This window comes from Sitophilus oryzae, unplaced genomic scaffold (genome assembly GCF_002938485.1).
Source record: "Sitophilus oryzae breed Bouriz unplaced genomic scaffold, Soryzae_2.0 scaffold_172_pilon_pilon, whole genome shotgun sequence".
Taxonomy (NCBI): domain Eukaryota; kingdom Metazoa; phylum Arthropoda; class Insecta; order Coleoptera; family Curculionidae; genus Sitophilus; species Sitophilus oryzae.
In genome coordinates this window covers 4,794,803-4,819,529 of record NW_022146424.1, presented here as the reverse complement: position 1 = coordinate 4,819,529, position 24,727 = coordinate 4,794,803, and the positions used below count along the sequence as shown (strand labels likewise).

Genomic DNA, 24,727 nt, shown 5'->3' with positions numbered 1-24,727 from the left:
TTCTACAATGTGTAAGAAAGTATATACCCGAAAAGCTAAAAGTAATATATTTCACAGAGGATTGGGTCAGCTGAACTGAATGAATCAGAAAGTCTTACCCCGACGCACTATTGCCGGACCCTGTATATTGCTATGCGATATGCTTGAATGAAGGATAAAAAATAAAACAAATATCGGCATCCTCTTTCTTTGCAAGAACATAATAGACAAAAGCAGCGATAAAGACCAAGAAGCGACTATAAAGCTGTACCGCTATGCGCGATACAGTTCAACAACCATAAATTCCAGCATTGAAACATGTCGACCTTAAATCCGTTTCTTTCTATATTATGTCTCACAACCGACAGTTTGATAATTAATAATGCAGGTTGGCATACACAAATGCTACGTTTCTTGGCAATACAATACACCCTCCTCCATCTATATTTTCTTTTCACGCACGACTGGCGTTTTCCCGTTACGCCAGTGCTGTAGGAAGAAGGAAATCGAATATTTCACAGAAATGTTTATAGATTTGATTCGCTTTGCTAGACTCGAGGTTGATGGAATAAGCTACATGTATGTAAATGCTTTTAGTACAAATTATAATTTTACTTATGTTATAAATTCCATTCATTGTTTGGTTAGTTCCCTGTCTCCAGAAAACCGCACCAAGTATGAGTATAGACTTAGTAGCCTTTCCTTCATCTTTCTCAGCCTGGTTCCATCCAATGTTGGATATGTAGATAATAAATGCCTTTATCGTCAAAAAAATTACAATTTGTAGACAAAGGTAAAGTAAACAAACAAAAGAGAATACAAAACAAGTATACCAATTACATTGTCAGTCTTATTGTTTAAAATAAACATTTATAAATGTTTACAATGTCAAAGAATAAAAAAATAAAAATAATATTCAAAAATATTTAGTAAGTTTATATAAATATAGTAATAGCAAATATTAGACAGTGTTTACAAGATCAACTTCGATTATCAAAATATAAGTAATTTACGGCGTAGAAAGCCTTGTCTAGTAAATAAGATTTCAATGCTTTGCAAAATGAAGAAAATGATGTTGTGAATTTCATTTCAAATGGCAGCTGATTGTGCATTTTTTTTGAGTTGTATAATATTGAACTTTTAACTAACTCTGTGCGTGGGGTAGGTGGCCTTTTTTGAGAAGCTGATACATGCAAATATAAATAAGGGAGAAAGAGTTAATATTTTTAATTTTTTTAAGTCCTGGCAATGTGTTCTGCTGTCTAGTCCCAGTGAATATCGAACAGCTCTCTTCTGGAGCTTGAAAATGCGGTCAAATTGAGTCGCACAACACGTACCCCAGAATGGAAGGGCATATCTGAGGTGCGATTCAAAAAGTGCACAATAAACAGTTCTAGCCACTGACAAGCTAAGCTCCTTAGAAACAGATCTTAATGCAAAACAGGCAGAGCTTAATTATTTCGACAAAGCGTCGATATGCATGTCCCATTTCAGAGGATTGTCTGCAACAATCCCTAAGAATTTTACAGATTTTACGACGTCAAAATGGTGGTGTTGATAAGTACAAAAGGCTGCAGCGAGTTTTTATACGACAAAGCTTTAGTCTTAGAAATGTTTAGACTCAGGAAGTTCGAATCGCACCAAGATTTAATGGTGATTAAGTCATTTGATATAATCCTATGAAGTGCCGTGACGTCCTTGTTGCTCCAAGTGAAGCTAGTGTCGTCCGCAAAAAGACATATTTTACCACTGATGTTTATGTTAGCAATGTCGTTATTAAAAAGAAGAAACAAAATAGGGCCTAGTACTGAGCCTTGAGGTACTCCACATTCTATTGGCTTAAAAAAGATCTATTATGTCCCGTTCCTTGAGTTATAAGTCATTACACAGTCTATATAGCCCATCATGCATTTTCCTGTTGTAGGGGGGACAGGGTATTTCCAGGGGTTATATAGTCAAAGGTATTTCCCATCCTTCTCTGACAACAGATGTTCTTCCTCCCAAGGTATACACCCTTCCATGGTTGGAGTTTGGTCCTCCGTGCCCTTCACAGTCGAGTAGCTTGACTCCGGCTGAGGTAATCGTAAAGTGGAGGCTGGAGGATCTATCTCCATTTTCTCCACCTCTTTAACTTGGTCTCTTCTTAGACCTGATACGGGTGTTGTCCCGTATCTATAATAGAGGATATATCCGTCTTTCTCTATTGCCTCCTTGGATTTAAGGTCAACTCTTATTGTGAGGACCTGACCATGACCCTTGTCCCTCGAGTTAATGACTCGCCAACTCGACGTCCTTACATTGGAGCCTAGATAAAACTCAGAAGGAAGGTGGTCTCTTTCCCTTTGCTCCCCGGCAGAAAGACCGTGACAGCCGTCCCTTTTAGAATGTGTCCAAGTCGCGGTGGAACAGGCCGATTGTCATCTTAAAAATCTAAACTAATATAATGTACTAAAGTAATATAATTTTTCAATTTAATCGACAATATATTAAATTCAATCATAATAATATTCAAATTCAGAATGCCACTATATCTAAAGAAGAAAACATTCCACCAATGTGTACTACCAGACATAACCTATGCATGCAAAACCTGGACCCTTAAAACGGTCATAATAAGGAAACTGCAGGTCGCAGAACGTTCAATGGAACGAAATATGCTGGGAATAACCAAGAGAGACCTAAAAGAATAGAGTGGATACGACAAAAGACCCAGGTAATAGATGTCATCCACAGAGTCAAATCCCTCAAATGGCAATGGGCAGGACACCTGGTAAGAAGAACAGACAACAGATGGACCACTAAAGTTACAGCACGGTACCACAGATAACATATAATCATGGTACTCAGGAGGAATTAACAGACCTAGAAAAAGACTCAACCTGAGATGGGACTATGATATTAGGAAACTGGTAAGGTTAACTTGAGCCCGCATAGCCAACAATAGACAACAATGGGCCTAACTACAAAGAGAGTCACATAAGCTGAAAATTAGGAATCAAAATTAAATTATTTTTGTAGAAAACTGCATTGCATAAGTTTTAACTAAATAAATAACATTCACTGTCATTTAATTCGCCTTGAATACGTAGCGATTTTAAAACTAAAACTTATTCAAGCAAGTTATTCCCTGATAACAGCTCTGTAGTACCCATATTAATTTGAAGGTTAAACTAATTATTTAAATTTTTTAAATTGTTCAATTTGTTAGTATTTCCTTTATAGTATTCGAATTATTTTAACTTACGATATATTATATTTACCAGGAAAATTTATTAACAAATATGTTAGTTTTCATTTACGTAAACAAGACTTGTTAAAAACTCATTTACGCATTACTTGCATTGTTATTATTCTGTGATTAGATAATCAATGCATATGAAAGGCCATTTAAAGGCTCATTTATAAACTCTTTGGTGTATTTTAAAATTTATAGTGGACCGATTTTGATAAACAAAAAATTAAAAATGAATGTTTCCGTCTGTCAATTATACGAGGGAATTCAAAATGTTGTTATTTTAGTGAAAGTTTGGAACACCCTGTGGATGACGTTAACTAAGCAAGAAATTTGCAAATCATTTTATCATCTGGGTGCATCTTTTCTCGATATTTTATTTTTTGGTTCATCTCAATAGATTTATTTTCTTTGCAGATATTCGCTGCAACATGACACAACATTTTTTCGTAATCTTTGCATTATAACCATGCCTTTGCTTTTAGTCCCAGTCAACAGAACTATGAAATAGTGTTTCTGATTTATGTAATGTTATTGTTATTGAAAAATAATATTATTACTGCCTGTTGGGCAGTTACTCTAGCAGAGATGGTTTTAAGTCCAGAAGTTGTATCCGCTGTATTTGCTTTAATTAAAGATGGCAGAGATCAAAATTATGTCGCTAACAGATTTAAATGGAGCAAATCTTATGTCATAAAGGCCTGCTTCGGGACCACAACTTATTAGGTCTGTCTATATTATCTGACGAAAATTAGGATGGATCAATTTTTTAAGATCGAATATTGTATAACCTTGCTTTGACATTTCTATATACTGTTTCTTTTTAAATTGATCCAATTCAATATATTATCATGGTTCATTTTTAACCTTTGTCCACACCTCTATAGCTCTAATATTTCGACACATTTATTTGTGTCACATATACCAAGTGGTTCAAATTCTACTCTCACTATTAGGATTTTGAAAATGGTAAGAGATACAGGGTGGATTAAATTAGGGCAACAAGTGATCGATCATTATAAATCAACAAAATAATTATTTTGTCGATTCTTAATGATCAATTAATATTATTTTAAACTCGTATATCTATATGACTAATTTAGAATTAAGTACATATAATAAATAATTTAGCATATTTAATGAATGAAGACTCTGCCAGTAACGAAAATTAACAAATATTATATTTTTATGTATAGTTCATACCAATTAAACTTTTAGTCACATGATTAAACTTAACAGGCACAGCGTTGTCCACTTTTACATATTTTCTTCTAATCAAAATGTTTTAGGAAACAAAAATAAATTAATTATAAATATACAAACAGTTATTATTTATATAAACAAAACTCACCTTTTTTGACAGCGTTTAAGGAACATAAAAAGCCAGTACTACCGCTTTCCAGTTCAAAATATTCTAATAAAGTTGCGATGAAGTTTTTACGGTTATTAAGCTATCTTGTACACTTTGCACTAAAAGAGGTTCTAGAAAGAACAAGGTTCGACTGCAGGGTCTGCTAGTAAACTTACAAAATTACAAAAAAATTACAAAACTAAAATGTCAGAACGATTGACAATGTCAGGAAATAAAATAAATATGTGCGGCAACTTTTGACATTTTTTACAGCAGAGCTACCACCTGAATCCCCAGAGGGAAATTTAAATTCCAGTTAGTCAGCAAGGCGCCGATGTCCATGGTTGGCAACAATGAATTTAAAAATCTCGCCCCGCCCTCGATTGCGTAACTAAAATTTTAATTGGTATCAAATATAGTTTCTATGTGCCTAGTACTTAATTCAAAATCCTGTAAATTAAGAATTCTGCAAGTACTACCTACTTAACGAAAGCTAGTATGTTACATTACTTACAATATAAGAGAACTTACACGATTCTAATTAAGTGAAAACATTAACTCAAATTAAATCGTGAAAGAAACTATACCTAGCTAAAGAGATCTGGTTGAGTAAGATCCACTTAAACCATGTTTTTTTTCTCCAACACTATAAATTCTCCAATTAATCAAATTGTACCGTGTAATTCTTTGTCAAGCATGAAGACAGGCAGATTAGGTTGTTTTTTCTGTTCGTTATTTCACTTTTTTATATAACATAGTTTATTGTAATTTTTATGCAACTATAGCTTTATGTCTTGCACAAGAAGAGTAATATTTTTCAGTTCTGTATGTAAGGTCCACAGACTTCGAGACATCAGAGAAGTCCATTTAGCGCGTGTCGCAATTTTCACACCTTAAAAAATTAGTTTTGACATTAATGTATGGCCAATTGCACCGCGATATTTAAGGTCTTCTTAGTTTAAATCGAGTTATAACTGTGATTTTTCCTTTAAAAACGTAATTACTATGAAACTAAGAGAATAAAGAATGACCCTATTCATTTATTTATGTTTTTTATAGCAACTGGCAGCGACTATGAAAAAAGCTGTGTGGTTTTCATAGAAAATAGCTGGACCTGTAATTCATTTGAGAATGTTATAAATCGCTAAAAGAGGTTTCAAATCTCATGGATTTCTATTAATATTAAATAAATTTTATTAAAAATTGAACTAAAATTGTTAGTATCATTAAAAACAATTCAAATTCAAAAATTGTATCAGTCAAATTCCCTCATTTAAGGTGAATATTAAAGTAAATATAAATACAGCTCATTCTAAACTCTATTTATCTTTTAAGAAAAATTTAAATCATTGGTGCAATTGGGCCTTAATGCCATTTCGAATGAATAATAGTATTAATAATGTACATTATAATAATAATAAATTTTATATCATAGTGTGTATTAAAACTACTAAAACACTTTTAAATTGGTATTATATTAACAACTTTTTTAATCCAAAAAATTAACAGATTTCTCAATCAAAACATTTGTGGTCCTGAAAAGGACCTTTGTTTTCTCATGTTCGTCAAGGTAGGTAATGGGTAAACGATAAAAAACAGGATAGTGAAATTTAAAAATAACAAAAATTGTTCAAAAATGCCTCCCTCTTGCATTAAACAATAACCCAAACGATCATAAAATCCCCTCCTCACATCGGATAGCATATCAGAGGTGACAGTGGCAAAGGCATTAAATATTTTCTGTCTTAACTGCTCCAAGTTTTGAATTTCTTCATGGCCGTAAATCTTAGATTTTATGTACCCCCATAAAAATAAATCATTCACCGAGAGGTCAGGTGACTTTGGCGGCCACAAGATGGTTCCAGCCTATTAATTAGTCCATTGCCAAAAGTATTGTATAAATATTCTTGCACAATGCGACCATTGTGTGCTGGACATCCATCTTGTTGCCACCATATATCACCAAATCTCTCGCCAAATAATCGTCGAATCGCTGGTACAATTTGTTGTTGCAAATAAATCCAAATATTTCGCAGTATTTAAATTGCCCTCAATAAAAAATGGTCCAATAACGTGTTCCCCTACAATACCCGCCCAAACATTTAGTTTTTGTGGATATTGGGTTCGCACATTATAAAACCTATACAAATTTTCTCTTGACCAATATCGCACTTGCGCGGAGTTTTGCCGATTTAATAAAGAAAAGGACGACTCATCAGTAAAAACAATTTTTCTAAGAAAATTTTCATCAAGATTTACCTTTTCCATCATTATTTCGCAAAAACTCCATACGGCGAAATTCATCGTCGGGGAAAATTTCATGAACCTTTCTAGCTTTTCTTGAACGATAACCATATTTTTTGAGGACCCTTTAACTGTTACTTACTGTACTTGAATTTACTGCTTTAGCAACTTGTACACACCTTCTATTTGGATTTTCCACAACTGCAACGCATATTAAAACTTCTGTTTCCTCACGAGAATTATCTTCAATTTTTGGTTTCTTATGCATGTGGGGAGTAACGCAATCATATTTTTCAAAATTTCCTTTTATCCTGTGAATGGAGGCTTTTGAAGGCACCGGTCTATTCTCGAAAGCTTGTCTGAATCCCGTTTTTTTTTCTTCAATCGAGTTGTTCTGATAAATCCACTTAATTATCTGATTTTTCTCATTAACGTAATTTTTAAATGCAATTCAAGAATTTGAGATAAATAATTTCGAACTTATCAAGTTTAAATAAAATGAAATTAAACGTCAGTCTAAACAAAACTGTCGTTTTATAAAACTTGTCAAAATTTGGACACACGCTAAATGGACTTGATTTTCGTATGTCTCGAAGTCTGTAGACTTTTCTGTATATTTTTTTAAATGTTAATTTTTCATATACCAGGTATTTCAAATTCGACTCTCGAAAGATAAAGGGTGGCTTAAATTAGGGCAAAGTAGAGCCTGTCGATGAACCTAATGATAAAATCCATTTAGTAACTGAATTTATCTTTGCCATGTCAGGAACTATGACAGAAAACTGACATTTTTGGTTTTCGTTTTTATTTTTTACCGGTTTATTTTGACTGGAAGAAATACCGTTTGATCGAAAAAAAAAACGGCGTCCAGTTGGCTGGGAAATGACGATCGATGACATTTCCCATATAAATTTACATATAAAATAACAGCGATCTTCGTTTCATTGCCATAGCTGACGCCTTTTTTTCGATCATACGGTATATAAACACATTTTGGAAATCTTTTCTCTCTTTTAGCTTCAACATCTGGTGACGTCAAAAATCACTTAGAACCTTTGTCTTTTGGAAACATCATACATTTTTTTTCTAAATATGGATCTGGATTTTTATTTACTTTTTTTTGAAGCTTATAATTTCCTGTTGTTCGTATAACAAAAGTAACTAAACCAAAACTCTATTACTTCTAAGTAAAATCAAGCTAGGCAGCTTTATTGGAACGATTTCATATGCTTTTTTTAGTTGATTGTAGACCAATTTGCTGTAGTAAAATATATGGATTTAGGAACAGTTAAAATCTTGATCTAAAATTATAAAATATTTTAGAGGAATTCAAAGTAACTTGGAAAGATGCATAATTTTCTAAATTTGGGCAGTTCAATCATAGTATTGCAAAAAATGATTGTTCTAATACAGCATTTATTAAAATACATGTATTTATTGCATTATTCTAATCGCTTTTGAAATAAAAAAGGAGTGTATTTTAGCCTGGTTTACATTATCATAAAAATGACATTAAAAAAACAACTCTTGTTCATGTGTAACCTGTCTATTGAAGCAAAGAATGTAGACTGACATGTATAACATATACCTCTTGTGACAATATCAATATGTGAATCTAATTTTTCCGTTACAGCAATGAAAAAGCGTCACTAAGGTCATCTCAATGCCCAACCTAAAGAAGTAGGCAAACGAGAATGTTGACATTTGTCCTTGAAATAACTGCGAATATGAATCCCGTATTATTGAAAGACTTGTTTCAGTAATGAGTAATGAATTATGACATTGTTAAGATACCTCCGATAAATTGTCATCGGCGCAATACAACTGAATATGATTATCCTAGTGCATTAAAATATTCGACTAATTCAGTCTAATCGATTTGACAGTTGCTGTCATTTGTTCTCTAAGTTTTCGGTTACATTTCAATTCAAATATTTTTTATATATTGGGTACCCCTATAACTTTTTTATTTTTTCAGATAAAAAAAAAACGAGATTTGGTATGTTAGTATATGACATAAATTAGGATTAATTGACGTACCTATTCAATTGTTTTCGGTCACTTCCTGTTTCACACCGGAAATGACTGCAACTTTTGATTTTTAAAGGGCACCATCGGTATGTTTTTACGTTATTCGATAGAAAATGACACTCTGAATATAATGACATGTCATATGTCAACTTTCGACATTTAAACCAAACCAAACCTAGTTTATAATCATCTGCTGATGATGCTAACATGGTTAGCGAAACGCGCGTCCAGTGTAAAAGTAAAAGTGTTTTGGTGTATTGTGGTGATTTAGTGTTTTTATTTTACTTTCATTATTACAAATAAGCCGTAAGCGTGCATGACAGGAGCTGTCAATTGAGGAAGATGGCGAAGTTCCAAACCGAATTTATTTAAAATTCATTTTCTGTATTTCTTTGATTTAGACACAGATTTAAATTAATTTATTTTATCTAGGCCTTCGGTTAATCATTGATGAAATTCTCAATTTTGATTTGCACAAAACCAACAAGCAGTGCAACAACAAACAAGAAGTTATCAATGCCAATGTGAGACAAGTTTATTTGGTAAAGCATTTGAAAGTCTTTCAGTTAAAGAACATAAAATTTATTTAAAAATGGAGATTTTTGCAAAAATAAAATACGTTATAATTTATAGGAAGCAAATATATATAAATGAATTTGCTCAGTTACACGTAGAAATTTCATATTTAAGTTATTTTATATAAATGTAATATATTTTCCCACATAAACGAATACTGGAAACAATTGCCGGCATGTTGCTTTCTTTAATAACCTAGAAGCCTCCTTAACATATTTTTTTTCAGTTATTAATATTCAAGAAAATATAATATTATATTTATGAGAAATTCCATACAACTATTAACCTTATTGTATGCCAAAAAAACGACCAATTTATACATTGTTAGCTCTATAACATATTTTAACTTCTATTTTATTATAAATTTACTAGAAATAGAATAATAAACTTTTGTGTGAATAGAATGCAGATAGGATGTTCTAAAATTGGTTGTATGTATTGATTTAAAAATATAGGTTATCAACTAAAGTCCTTGACTTAAGTAAGAACAATCTTCGGATTGTCACAGGGTTTTTAATAGGATACGCTCCTCAATGAACATTTGAGTAGATTGAAGTTGAGAAAGAACAGTGAATGCAGATTCTGCGGATGAAAATGGTAAAACACCAGAACACCTCATCACTGATGAGCGCGCCAAGACGACAACCATTCGTGCCATAAGCTTTGGTACGACTGAGATCGGAGATGGAGAACTAACCTCTGTAAAACCGTATTATATACTCCCTTTTGTCAATGCCCTGAGACTGTGTGATGAGTTATAACTCATGAAAAGGGAACACAATAGATCATCCCCCATCCAATACAATCTACAACTAAACTTTACACTCATACTTCTGAGTTAAATCTTATAATCTTAATTATCTCTCTAATGATAATGTAAACTTACACAGTTTCTTTTTTTCGCCCGTAGTTTTAGAAGAGCTTCGCAGTACAATTAATACCATCAAAAATATCTCTTCTGGGACCGACGGGCTAACTTTAAAAATGTTTTCGAATCTGCCAGAAAGCACTCTGAATCACCTAACAACTTTAATAAACATGTCGTTCCAAAATGTCTTAAGACGGCAATAATCATTCCTCTGCATAAAGGAGGAGACAAAGATGAAGCTTCTAACTGTCGCCCAATTGCACTCCTTCCAACGCTATCTAAGATCATAGAAAGGTTGGTTAAAAGAAGGCTGGTATCTTTTCTGTTTAAGTACGAAATACTTACTGAATATCAATTTGGATTTCGCTATGTTTTCGCTCCTTGATAAAGTATACTCCAGCCTAAACAACCATCATTCTACAGCAACAATCACCTGCCATTTGAAATCAAATCCATAACATCATTTTTTTCATTTCACAAAGCATTGATCTCTTATTTACTAGACAAGGCTTTCTACGCCGTAAATGAATTATATTTTGAAAATCGAATTTGATCTTGTAAACACTGGTCTAATGTTTGCTATTACTATATTTACTAATGACATCGAAATAAATTTATTTAGAGATATTTTACTATAAACTAACTAAATATTTTTGAATATTATTTTTATTTTTGTATTTATAAATGTTTATTTTAAACAATAAGACTGACAATATTATTTGTGATAATGTTTTGTATTATCTTTTGTTTGTTTGTTTGTGTACCATGTTTTTTTACTTTGTTGGTTAGTTTACCTTTGTCTACAAATTGAAAAAATTTTTGACAATAAAGGCATTTATTTATTTATTTATTTATTTATTTAAAGTCCAAGCTTTTAGTCATAACTTCAATCTTTGAAATAGAATAAATTGATACTAAGATTCAAACTTCACTTCTTTAAAAAATATCGATCTATTGTTTTATATCAATCAATGTCTCAAAGCAATCAAACTCAAACATGTTAAACGATTAATCTTAAAGCTATAATTGCACCGTTCAATAGCTATATTACGCATACATCTTTATTAAGAAATCATATTCCATTTTTTCCTTTCTACAAATCACTAAGCATCAATATCGATAAAACAATATAGCTCGCTCTATGGGTATTTTTCAGCCCGAAGCACTTCACCTGTAAATTCACGGTATTCTCTGACCTGTAACAAAGAGAACGCTAACCTCTTTAAGTTATTCTTTCATTCCGATAAATGTTAATTTAAAAGAAGGCGTGGTGTATTAGAAATAACAATCGCTTCATGCTTAAATTGATCCGCATAATCGGACATGTAACTTAGTAGACTTGGGTAATCTAAATAGTTGATTTAAAGCAGATTATTTTATTCAAGTCGATTTATTTTTTATTTTTGATGCTCTCCTAAGCATCTAATTGTCTGTAGTTTGGGACTTTAAATTATTAACATCCATACAATGATATTTTTCGACAGTATGTTGAGCAACGCAAGATCTATCCTATATAAGTCTTCTTCTTCTTCATGTGCCTTCTCCTCATTGGAGGTTGGTGACCATCAATTGGAATTCCTCCCTGTCTTGAGCCAAACGGATAATTGCACTGGCCTCTCCTATATTAAACCACTGGCGCAAATTCCGCAACCAGGAAAACCGTTTACGACCGATGCCTCGTCATCCTTCAATCTTTCCCTCAACGATCAGCTGTAGGAAACTATATTTGTTATTTCGAAAAATATGACCAAAATATGCTGCTTTCCGTCGTTTTATTGTAGTCAATAGTTCTTGGTCCTTATACATTCTTTCTAATACTTCGAGATTTGTTATTCGTTCGGTTCCAGGGTATTTTCAACATTCGTCGGTATAACCACATCTCAAATGAATCCAAGCGTGACATGGTCCGTGCCTTCAACGTCCATCCCTCGACTCCGTATAACAATGTAGAGAGTACATAGCATTTGGTAGCTCGCCATCGAGTAGTCAGATTCAGGTCTTGGTTGCAGAGTAAAGTTTTCATTTTGAAAAAAAGTGTTTCTGGCTATTTCAATTCTACGTTTGATTTCTTCATCAGGATCCCATTTATCATTCAGCCAGCAACCCAAGTACTTAAATCTTCTTACCCTTTTTATATTTTGATCTTCCACTTGTATCCTGATATTTTCAATATTTTGCTGATAATCATAAATTTTGTTTTGTTTATATTTATTTTAAGACCATGACTCTGACTAATACTGCTAACTCTGTCCACCAGGCACTGCAAATGCTTCTCATTGCCAGCTAGGAGCACCGTATCGTCAGCATATCGGATGTTATTAATAGATCCAATTATATCAATAGGTTATCCAGTCTACCATATCTAATCTGAGCAATATGTTCTTTAAATCTAGTTAATATCGATCTTCTAGTATGCCCAACAGATTTTTGGTAACAATCATTACATGGAATTTTATAAATGATGCCCGACCTTTCCAGTGGAGGTTTGGAGGTTTTATCTATAGAATTACCTAGTAGTTGATGTAATTTATTATTGGCGGTATTAACAAGTTCAAAATAAACATTCTTAAAAATTCTTTTTAAACCACGGGATAACTCTCTATCAAATTGTCTTGAATATATAATTTGACGTATCTTTCTTCACTTGAAATGTTGAATTCGCAGAAGTCACAAACTTATACCTACGTTTTCTAATTATTTTATCAACTAATCAAAGAGAATCTCCATTACTTACACTGAGCTACATTCCTAATGTAATTTCTTTCTACAGTTCATATCAAATAAACTTTTATAAGCTTGACCGGCAAAGGTTGCCCAAATTTATATATTTTTTTAATCAAAATATTTTAGAAAACAAAAAGAAATTAATTATAAATATATAAACAGTTATTATTTACATCAACAAAATTCACCTTCTTAACAGCACTTAAGGGGCATAAAGGGCCATTACTCCCGCTTTCCCGTTCAAAATATTCTAATAAAGTTGCGATGAGTTTTTTACGGCTATTAAGCTATATTGTATCACTTCGCACTAAAAAAGGTTCTAAAAAGAACAATGTTCGACTGCAAGGTCGGCTAGTAAACATTTTTAGCTTAAAGTATGGCAACACTATTTATTTGAACCAAAAACTCGTAATACAAAAATAAAGTGTCAAATCGAATGACAGTGTCAGGAAATAAAGAAATAAATGCGGCAATTTGACATTTTTTACAGCAGAGCTACCACCTGAATCACCAGCGCGAAATTTAAATTCCAGTTAGTCAGCCCGGCGCGGCGCGGCGCTGAAATGTATCCATGGTTGGCAAAAATGAACTTAAAAATCGCGCCCTCGCTTAAGTAACTAAAAGTTTAATTGATATCAAATATATTTCATATCGTTCGTTGGTAAGTGAATAACTAAGTAGCACAGATAACATATTAAGTAGTCTATGAACTAAGAAATTATTATAATAACTTAGGTAGCTATCTTATGTTCAAAACTATGTTAAGACTCATTAGGAATGTATATATTTTTTCTATAGATATATCAAATTCCAAGGAATTATTAGTATTTCTATAAGCTAATACATCTAGAAATTGTAATCTATCGTTATTCTCATTCATATTTTTATTTTGCACAACACCCAAGTATATAAAAAGAGACTTTGTTAAGGAACAAAAAGAATAAAAAAAGGAAAAATAACTACGGCTTCCTTATCTTTTTTACCTAGCGTCTCATAAAGAAAACGGTATATTTCCTAAAGCAAAAAAGAAACTGCTAAATTAGTGTCATTGTTTTTGCAGTCCTTGGTACGGCAGCACTGCGAGAACGATGGCTATCGTCCATGGATCCATAATGAATTAAACATTTAAGGCGTCCGTGCCTTCCTAAGGCACGCCGCTTGTGTGTGTGTCTCTCTTTGCTTGAATTCCTTTCGAACCTGTTTGCCTTACGCAATTCTAACAGATTTTTCTTATCGACGCCAAGTATTTTCTTTCCAGCGTAGTTTACGTGTTCTTGTGGACGGCGGTTTGTTTGTAACGCAGGTGCGTCTGTTATGGTGAGGATGCGATGTCGCCGGACACTGGGCTTTTGTCAATGGGTACAGTTTTATTGTATGATAATTTTATAGCAGGATAAAATACAAAAAAAGCAGCGATCATCATCTATTAAACCCAAAAATAGGGTTTCCTATTAAACAAACTGCAACAAAACATACAGAACAACTATATCAATATGACAAAATGGACCAAACGAGTATGGTACCAAAAAGCCTGAGCATATTAAATTTTAATCGAATTTAATAAATGTAAAAAAATATAAAATAATCATTAGTAAATAAACAAAAACTTAAAAGAAACCAAACTTTAATTTGAACGGCTATGGGTAAGGCAGGTTCTTGTTCAGGATGGTTCATGACATAGAGTTGCCTGAAAAAAAAATCTTTGTGAGTATGCCGGTCCTACAAAATTCCTGATATTTATTATTAAGGTAAAATATCACAGTTCAAATGTTACAACGGGTATTAAACACAAACACCCTTTCACAAATGTCCAAAACATATTACGGCACTAAACGCGAAGAGCCCTCTCTAAACAACTGGTGAACCCTTGCCACCAGCCTAGTGAACCCTTGCCACTAGCTCTCTAAACAACTGGTGAACCCTTGCCACCAGTCTAGTGAACCCTTGCCACTAGCTCTATAAACAACTGGTGAAAACTTGCCATCAGTCTAGTGAACCCTTGCCACTAGCTCTTTAAACAACTGGTGAACCCTTGCCACCAGCCTAGTGAACCCTTGCCACTACTACTAATAACTTAAAAACAATATATTTACCCTGTACTGAGACGTGCAATGACACCAAACGCAAAGGTCTGTTTCAGTTACAGATACAAACAAATAATTATAGAGAAGATAACTCTTTAAATTCATACTCTTAAATAAATCAGTTATAAATTAAAACAAAACATGTAGAGAATGCATACTCAGTGAATGAACTCACCCTTTAATGGATCTTTAACACTGCCACAACACTATTACAATTTTATAACTATTTAAATTAATTATTTAGCTCGTATTTAAATTAACGTTTAGCGACACTCCACTTCTTTAAAAGATTCAAAAGCAACTAAATGCCAACCTAAATATTAAACTGAACCTCTCCGATATTGTGTGCGTCTTTCATAAAAAACTATGAGCCTTAAGATATTTTTTTTAAGTGCCGTGACCAGAGCGTTCTGTTTATATTATCGCCGCACGCCTTTACGTAGTCTAAACAATCTGGAGCGATAAGCTTTTCTCCCTAACTCGACAAAATTGGTGTAATTTTGTTACGGCGTTTAAAATATATCTAGAATATTATGAGGTAAAATATACAGGGTCTTACACGTGATAGGACATAGATAGCTTAGAACACGAAAGCACCATAAAACTATATGCAGTGAGACTCAATCAAAAGCTTAAAAAGACACACTTTGAGAATAGCAAAGAACATTACAACCACATCAAGAAATGCTTAAAAGAGTCCGCAAATGAAGCCTTGGGTACATACGAAAGGACAATGCAAGGGACACCGTATGCATTTTATATAATAGCACAATCCCATTGGTCAGATTTGAATTTTAAACCAATTAAACTCCGAGTGCCATACGCAATGCGTATGCAATTACGGAATGTACTACCTAGTAGTTATGAAGCAACCAAGGCTCATATGTAGGGAGGTATATTTTAGACATTACTATTAACGCTTTGTTATAAACCATTCCAACCAAAACCAAACCAACCCAACCAAATAGCTAACCTAACCAACGCAATCAACCCCACCAAATAATCAATCTAACCTCACCAAAAAGAGTGAAACCAACGCAATCCGTATTTTGATTGCTATTAAATATTTACAGTTTTTTTTAAATAAATACAGTTGTAAAAAAAATAAAAAAGTTATGGTCCGGCGTGAGATTTGAAACACGAACCTCTCGTTCACGAAGCGATGGCCTCAGTTACGGATTCACAACTACTCTTGCAAGATTAGCTATACCCGGGCGTTACTTTCTGCTGCAAGCATAATTACCAGGAACATTTTGTAAGTGCGCATGGCACTGTCTCACATTCCATACTCGTGTATGGCATTCGGAGTTTAATTGGTTTAAAATTCAAATCTGACCAATGGGATTGTGCTAGGTGCCGTATACATGTACGGAATGTATAAATGCACACCGTATTGGTGGGACGAGGACATTGAAAGAGATATTAAAGAAAAAAGGGAACTAAACCAAAGATTCTTAACAAAATAAAAACAAGAAGATTTAAAGAAGCCAAGCAAAAATTAGGAAAAAGATCACATAAAAAAGAAAATTTCCTGGGAAAGGAAATGCACAACAATCCAAACATATCTTGGAGGAAGCAAAATCACTGAGAGCTGGAAAATATTAAAATCATTGGGCCAGGAGAAAAACGCAGATATCCTCAATTCCATTACAAAAGTGGGACAATTTATTGATCTGCTACAAGAAGACCGAGACGAATTTGAAGATCCTATAACGAAATAACACAATAGAATATCTATAAAAGGAGTAAAATATGCATGCAACGGTTTAAGAAACAGAAAAGCTCCCGGCCCTGGTAACATCCCAGCAGAATTAATAAAGTTTGGAACCCAAAAATTATAGGAACACCTAGCAGAACTATACCAAACTTGTACCAATACCGGAGAGATTCCAGAAGAATGGAAAGAATCGTATCGTACCCCAATACATAAAAAAGGCAGTAAATATGAATGCGAAAACTACAGGGGAATTGCATTTGCGGGGTAAAGAAGCAGGCTATATGGAAAGGTACTTAAGGCCAGAATAGAACACGAATTCGCTGACTACGAAGCTGAAGAACAAGCTGGATTTCGGGTTGGAAGATCAAAAGTTCGAAGTCGAAGATCAAATCAAACCAAATCCTGAGAAAAATGTCAGCTAAATAAGTTAAACCTTTTTCTTTTTTTTTTAATCGTCTTCTGTACTGTCAATAGCCCTTGCAGATTAGATATGAATGCCTGAGAAATTCTCAAAGTCATACTTGGGTAGTCAATTTTGCTAAATACATATTTAACATTATCATATTATAAGAAATTATAGAAACCTTTAAAAAGAGTAAGAGTGGCAACATTGTTTATTTGCACGCATGGGTCAGGGCCGTATAGACGAGAATGGAGCCCCAAAGGCGTTCACAATAATGAGTACTTAGTTCAAGAAATTTTTAGCATTCTCTGTAGGTTGCCGAATTGCAGAATATGTCTGCATTGCTCAATTTCACTTATAACGTTATTGTAGAATTTATTTTGTATTTAATTGGTCTTTTTGAACGTACACTGTGTCCCATTTTGGTTGAAATCATAGGGTATCTCCGTTATTAGTGAAGATAGAAGGGTGCGGTTTACACAAACCTGTCCCACTTTTTCGTCAAACGGAAGATGCTGCAAACAAAATTTTCATAGCCCTCTTCATTTCTGAGCTACAGGGTCTTTTCGAAAATTTTGCAATTTGGGACTCCCCCTGTATCTCTGTTATTGTTAAAGGTATCGAGAAAGCGAAAACTGCTTATTGTAGAACTTTTTACGTAGAATACAGTGGCGTAGTCTGTTTTTCTACCAAAAAAATAATTTTGAAAATATGAACTAAAGTTATGTTTTTTCAAATGGAACACCCTGTATATTTATAAATCATATGATCTGTCTTGCTATGAGCTTCTCAAAAATATATATCACTCTATATTTATTTTCACTATTTACTGCAATATTTAAAATATATCATTTTCTGATTATTAGGCCGTGATAAATAACAAAAAATCAAAATGCTATTTACTAAAATAGTCATACACATATTAAAATTTATTTAGGATTGATATATTTTACTTTTGAAATAACTGTTACCACTGAAACTGTGAATATATTTTTCTTTTTTTTATAACGGGATGGGTTTGCAAATATCTAAATCTTGAATTATTAAAGCATTTTTCAGGTGTTCGACATTGTTGTAGTGCCTACGATATATTTCGTATTTCAAAAATTCCCAAAATCAGAAATCGAGAACGGCGAAATCCGGGAATCGAGGAGGCTATCAATATGCGTTCATTGGTTCCAATTCATTGATTTGAAAAATAATAATTTAACAGTATTCTAATAGCAAAATAATAACACTAAATCACCACAATACACCAAAACACTTTTACTTTTACACTGGACGCGCGTTTCGCTAACCATGTTAGCATCATCAGCAGATGATTATAAACTGATTGATGATGATATTAGTTTATAATCATCTGCTGATGATGCTAACATGGTTAGCGAAACGCGCGTCCAGTGTAAAAGTAAAAGTGTTTTGGTGTATTGTCGTGATTTAGTGTTTTTATTTTGCTGTGTAACACCAAAGGTTCCAACCCTCAACTGTAATAAGTAACTGCCTTAATTGTTTAATTTGTTTTTTTAAGTATATAGACTTAATTGTTTAATTTGTTTTTAGATTTATGAATTGAAATCTAGAACCAAAAAATCGTATTCGGAAAAACAAGGCAATGATAACTCAATGATAGATATTTTCATAATGTTTTTTAAAACAGTTCTAGTAAAGTTTATGAAAAATCTAAAAGACTAAAAGCAAGCCATAAAAGAATTAAAAAAACTTTCAATAAACCAATAAAAAAATCTTTATAGGAATAAAAATATATTTTAAGACACTAGCTATCATACAATAGTGACAAAAAAAGAAAAGAAATTAACGTTATGTAATAACAACGCACTGGGTATTCATGATATAGCCTAGCGCCTTGGTTCTAACTGCTAACAGAATATCTAATGTCCTCCATGTTAAAGATCATCGTCCTTTATATAATTTGTATGCGAGCATACGGTTTTTATAAAAGCCAACAAACCTAATCTTATAGGTGTCAAAAATACCGCTTAGTATAATAGGTACATTTTTAAGCATCTATTTTACAAATAGATGGCGGTTTTTATTTCTGCTAATTTATTTTTCTACTTATATTTCTACTACACTTACCGACACGAAAAACGGGCACTTATAAGATTTTGATGTATTTTAAAGTTCAATATATTTTGTTTCAGTTGGCCGATTTTGATAATTTTTTAAGCAATTTGTAGCTAAATAGTTTGACTTTTAGTATCTTTTTCTAAATTAAAAATTAAAGTTGCCATCTGTCAATTATACGAGGGGAAACCCTGTGGAGTACGTTAACAAAGCAAGGAATTTAAAAATCACTCTATCATCTAGGTGTATCTTTCCTCGATGGTTTGTTTTTGATTCATCTCAATTAGCTTTATCTTTTTTTAGATATTCGTTAGTGAAGAAGATATAGTCTGTAAAACGAATAACTTTGAATTTGACAGTTCCCGCGGGCTTTTCTAGTGTTAATTTTATTAGGTTAGCAACTTGCGGCCATGCTGCTGCAATACCGTCTCTAATAGAACAGCATCGGAGCGAGATTTCTGACGTCACGCTAGTTAGATACTACGGATTAATTATGTTGTAGAATACATTGAAAACAATTATTCCTCGTATATATAATTTTTGGGATTATATTCGACACTATTTTTTTCATATGACACAACACTGATGAAGGCTACAAACGTTAGCTATAACGTTTTTTTTAAACCAAAAAAATAATTAATCAGCGTTTTCCCGAACCTAAATCCCAAGAAAATAAAAAAATTAGAATAATTTTACATATAAAATGAGTTTATTTTGAGTTTATAATCATCTGCTGATGATGCTAACATGATTAGCGAAACGCGCGTCCAGTGTAAAAGTAAAAAAGTGTTTTGGTGTATTGTGGTGATTTAGTGTTTTTATTTTGCTGTGTAACACCAAAGGTTCCAACCCTCAACTGTAATATAAAATGACAGCGATCTTCATTTCATAGCCATCGCTGACGCCTTTTTTTCTGATATTGAATTATTTGCAAATATAATTTTTCGAACATTGATGCTTACAAAATATACATATAAATTTTGTGAATGCAAATTAATAATACATCACTATTAGTAGATATTGAATGTTTTTTTGTTAAATTAGATCGATTTTCAAACCCCAAAATTTAAAATATATTTTACATTTTGCCCATTATCTTATGTACCTATTCATTATTTGTATATTGTAATTTGATGCATTTGTATGGTTCATAGTTTATTTGCCAAAATATTTATTACTATAAATAGGTATATATATTGTATTTATTAACTGTATATTATGTATAATTCATCTAAACTATATCATTTTTAAAATACAAACCAAAAATACGAGGAATAATTATGTTTTCCGTGTATTCTACAACATATTTATTAATCCGTGGTATCTAACTAGCGTGACGTCATAAATCTCGCTCCAAGGCTGTTCTATTAGAGACGGCATTGGTCTGATATAGAAATGTCAAAGGCTAATGACATTTTACTTTTGTCAATTATGACATTTCGCGTTGATTTTTGCAAGAAGAGGAAGAACTGTCACTTGTTTTATTATTTTCCTTTTCTATTTCACGAAAGTAAAAAGAGTTACCTATCTGATTCGTTCAGGCACTCATTTTAAAGAATATCAGTAACTTTTTGGATAGAGGGCTTTTATATTTGCCATGTTGGTAAAAAATAACGGTCAAAATTCAAAGTTATTCATTTTATAGACTATACTAACATTTTTTTCGTATTTTTTATATTAAAACAGTGCCCTTGCCCTTTTGATTTACCTAATGTCACTGTCTTTGAAAAATCATATTATATTCATTGCCTGGAAACTTATATGGTAAAATTTTGATAAAATAATTTAGTACTCACTAAAAACACGGTATGTCGCTAGTGGTAGGAAAAATAATTTTTAGAGGTTACTAGTTTATTTGGTTGCCTGTGATATGCATATACAGGGTGTTTCCTAATTAATCTAAAAAATAAAAAATCGTTAGAAAACGGCTTAAGGCGGGCTCTTAATAAGTATATTTATTTTTTCTCGGCAACCGTTTGATGAACAAGAAAAACTCAAAAGATCAATTTTGTTGAAAAAGGATGGCCAGTCAAGAAAAAAATATATTTTCTTTAAAAAAGCAGTAGTGCACCATTTATTTTAAGCAAAATATCGATTTTTTTAATTTTTAACACCCTGTAGATCAGAAAGGAAGTACTTTAGGACCAATGGTATAAAAATTGTTTATAGAACACATGAGGAATCACACCACAATTTTTTAGACTAATTAGAAAACGCCCTGTATATTGTCAACTTGACAATGATTGTTGATAAATCAAAAAATACTTTTTCTGTGAAAAAAGCCCGAATTTCACAGAAAAGAAATTGGTTTTTATTTAATTTGGGCCTGCGTCTGCAAATACCGGTATGTTTTTTACTATTCTATCTATCTAAATTTTAAATATCATAGTCAGAAATAGTTTTATTATTTATTAACTGTAAAAATGGTATACTTATAACTTTTATCAAATATTGTGATTTACTTTCTACCTTGTAGTCAAAATTTATATTTAATAAACTGTAAAATATATATATTCTTATGTTTTATTAAAGTTACTCTGATATACTAATATATCAGTGTAACTTTAAAACTAAATCCTTTAAAATCAAATATAAACATAAAAAATATTTACAGCAGAAAAGGCGAAGGCGCTGGGTTAAACGTAGTCTCTACTAAGAACACGGAGGGGCGCTTTGGCCCAAAATTTTACTATTAAGTTTCATATCTATCTTAATAGAAGATTATTTTCTTTTATCTATGATTATATTATTGTCTATTAGGCAGTTACTCTAGCAGATATGGGGTGGTATTAATAAAAATTGAGTACATGCTCATAGCAAGTGCTCAACAAAACTCGGAGTAGATGCTAAAAAAATGAGCACATACTTACTTTTGGTATGAATAAGTTTTCTATGCCGAAATTGAGCAGCTACTTTGGCTTTTAAGTAGCTGCTCCGAATCACAGTTTTCCGCGTATTTGATTTAGAATAAAAAAGTAGTAAAACGAGATGTTAATCTGTTGCTAAAATAGTCTATTGCTCTATCTAAAAACTCTATCCATATAGTGACACATGCGATATAAATTCAACCTGTATCGTCCTCTATCCCCACCTTATCAGTCGTATCGTTTGTTTTCATACAAGAGATGGTTTTTTTTCTGTTTTCACTCGGACTCTGTGTAGGAATCTTTCTCAGGAGTGTATAGATACTATATAAATACTACTATAATACTAATACTACATACTTATATGTTCTAGTTAATTACTATATTGCTACATAAGAAAGATATATTTGAAAACCCCTTTTTGTCGATTTACATCACAAGCATCAATCAAACCCAAGCCCCAATTTTACTAAATCGACTCGAATACAATCCTGCCCCGTTTATAATCAGTTTCTTCTGTCTGGCGTCTTTCGTGAGAACCGTCATTACTAGCAGGAAACTCGTAATTGCTGCAGAAAAAAATATTTGCAGGAGCACCAGCAACAACAACAACGGTGAATCCATCAGCGGCATCGGCATCGGTCTGGTTGCATGGAGAAGGTCGGCTCGATTAATTTTGCACCATTGATTTAATTATAAGATGATTACGAGTGTACGGGTTGCATTCGGACGATAATGAAGTGGATATTAACAGTTTCTGAAAAAGTGCATTATTTGAGTATGGCTTTGGTTTCGCGCTGATTACTCGTAATTTTGTAGTTAAAATTTAAAATATTAAACTTTAAATTATATTAATTGATTATTCTGTACTCAGATGCAAAAAAACGCAGACAGAAAAACTTTTCGTCAAATTTAATGTGTTATATACAGGGTGGCGCTTTTCATACGCCGCGGAAGCTCTAAGGAGAACGGTAGTTTATATCGAAATGAAATTTTGGCAGCATATGTAGGCTAACTGAAAGCATTTTAAACAAATATATAGAATCATACAGGGTGTCCCTAAATAAAAATACAGGGTGTCCCTAAATAAATAAAGTTATACATTAAAGTGTTTTTTCTAATGGAACACCCTATATATTAATTGATTCTAGGAAAAAAATAAAAGTGAGTTTTATTAAAGAAGCATATAGGTACCTAAAATCTAAGGATTTTGACATAACTCACATCTTGTGAAAATTAAAAGTTAATTTTAAATATCGATAACAGCTACCTAAATTTTAGTTGACCTTGTATAGCCTGATATTTAATTACAGTAACCGTTGTATGCTAAATTAAATTGAAATTTGACCAGAAAAGTTATACAGGGTGAGACAAAATTAATATGGAACATTAGTCACTTTTAAAAGCAAGTTACTTCTTTATTTCAAATGGAACACCCAGTATATTATTCCGGTTTTCAATGGGGAATTTAGATATCTTCAAAATATTATTAAGATTGCCTACCCTTCAGACAAAGATTTTCCTAGATATTTTAATTTTTATTATTTTGTGTTAGTAGATCTTTATTATTTGAAAAAATGTAGGTGGCTGTTTTATACCTTTTGTTAATTTAACAAAAATAAAAAAAAAATAAAGGTTGTAGAGTAAAATACTCAATGGTAATAAAAAGATACACGTTTAAAATATATTTTAATTATTATTACACAATTAAAACTAGATATAAACCTATAATTATTATGTGACAAAAATTAGCTAGATGAAATCAATTGCTCAAAATGCTTCCTTTCCTGTTAACTGCATAAAATGATTGTCTTTTCAAAAGGATCTTTTCATTTTAAGATGGAGTTCTACCTCGAAAAGCAGCTACAATAATTATTTTTTATGTTGTCGACAATAGTTGGTCGAGTTTTTTAAACACTGTCTTTAACATATCCCCATAAAAAACTAGATAAACTCAGGAGCATTCAAGTATTCTGTTAATTAGTACACTGCATTCACCAACTAATTGAATCATATCAATTCTTTCTGATGTAGGATAAGTTTGCATTTTCGGCAAATTTCTGAGAATTTTTTGACATGACTAATGGACTAATTAGACAGCTATGTTGAAGTAACGTCAGAGCATAGCCACCCTAGATTTTATCAAATAATAAAGATCTACCCAGATCAAATCATGTAAATGAAAATATCTAGGAAAATCTTTGTTAGAGGGGTAGGCAACCTGAATAGTATTTTGAAGAGACATGAATTCTCCATTGAATATTGGAATAATATACTAGGTGTTCCATTTTGTTAAAATAATTTGAGTAATAACAATGGAGGAAATTACCAAAATCACATACTGAATATTCACCAAACAGAACGAAATAAAAATATTTGAAAAACAAATGAATAATTGTTAATTTTTTAATGAATAGCAACGCCTGCGCCTCTAGTGTTTGTTCGGACAGTAAAGCTTTTACTTCCAGTCATTGCCATTACAGAAAATGAAAAAAAAGGGGGATGTTTTGTGATCAAAGAATGAAAGCGAAACTATATTACTATAAAAACGCATTTTTATTTTTAGGAC

At 32.3% G+C, this 24,727-nt stretch overlaps 1 protein-coding gene across 1 annotated transcript in view; it reads left to right on the top strand.

Moving 5' to 3' along the window:
- The window catches only part of LOC115881607, a 109,823-nt gene that overhangs the window by 68,898 nt on the left and 16,198 nt on the right, over positions 1-24,727 (top strand). The gene's annotated exons all lie outside the window — the stretch shown is intronic.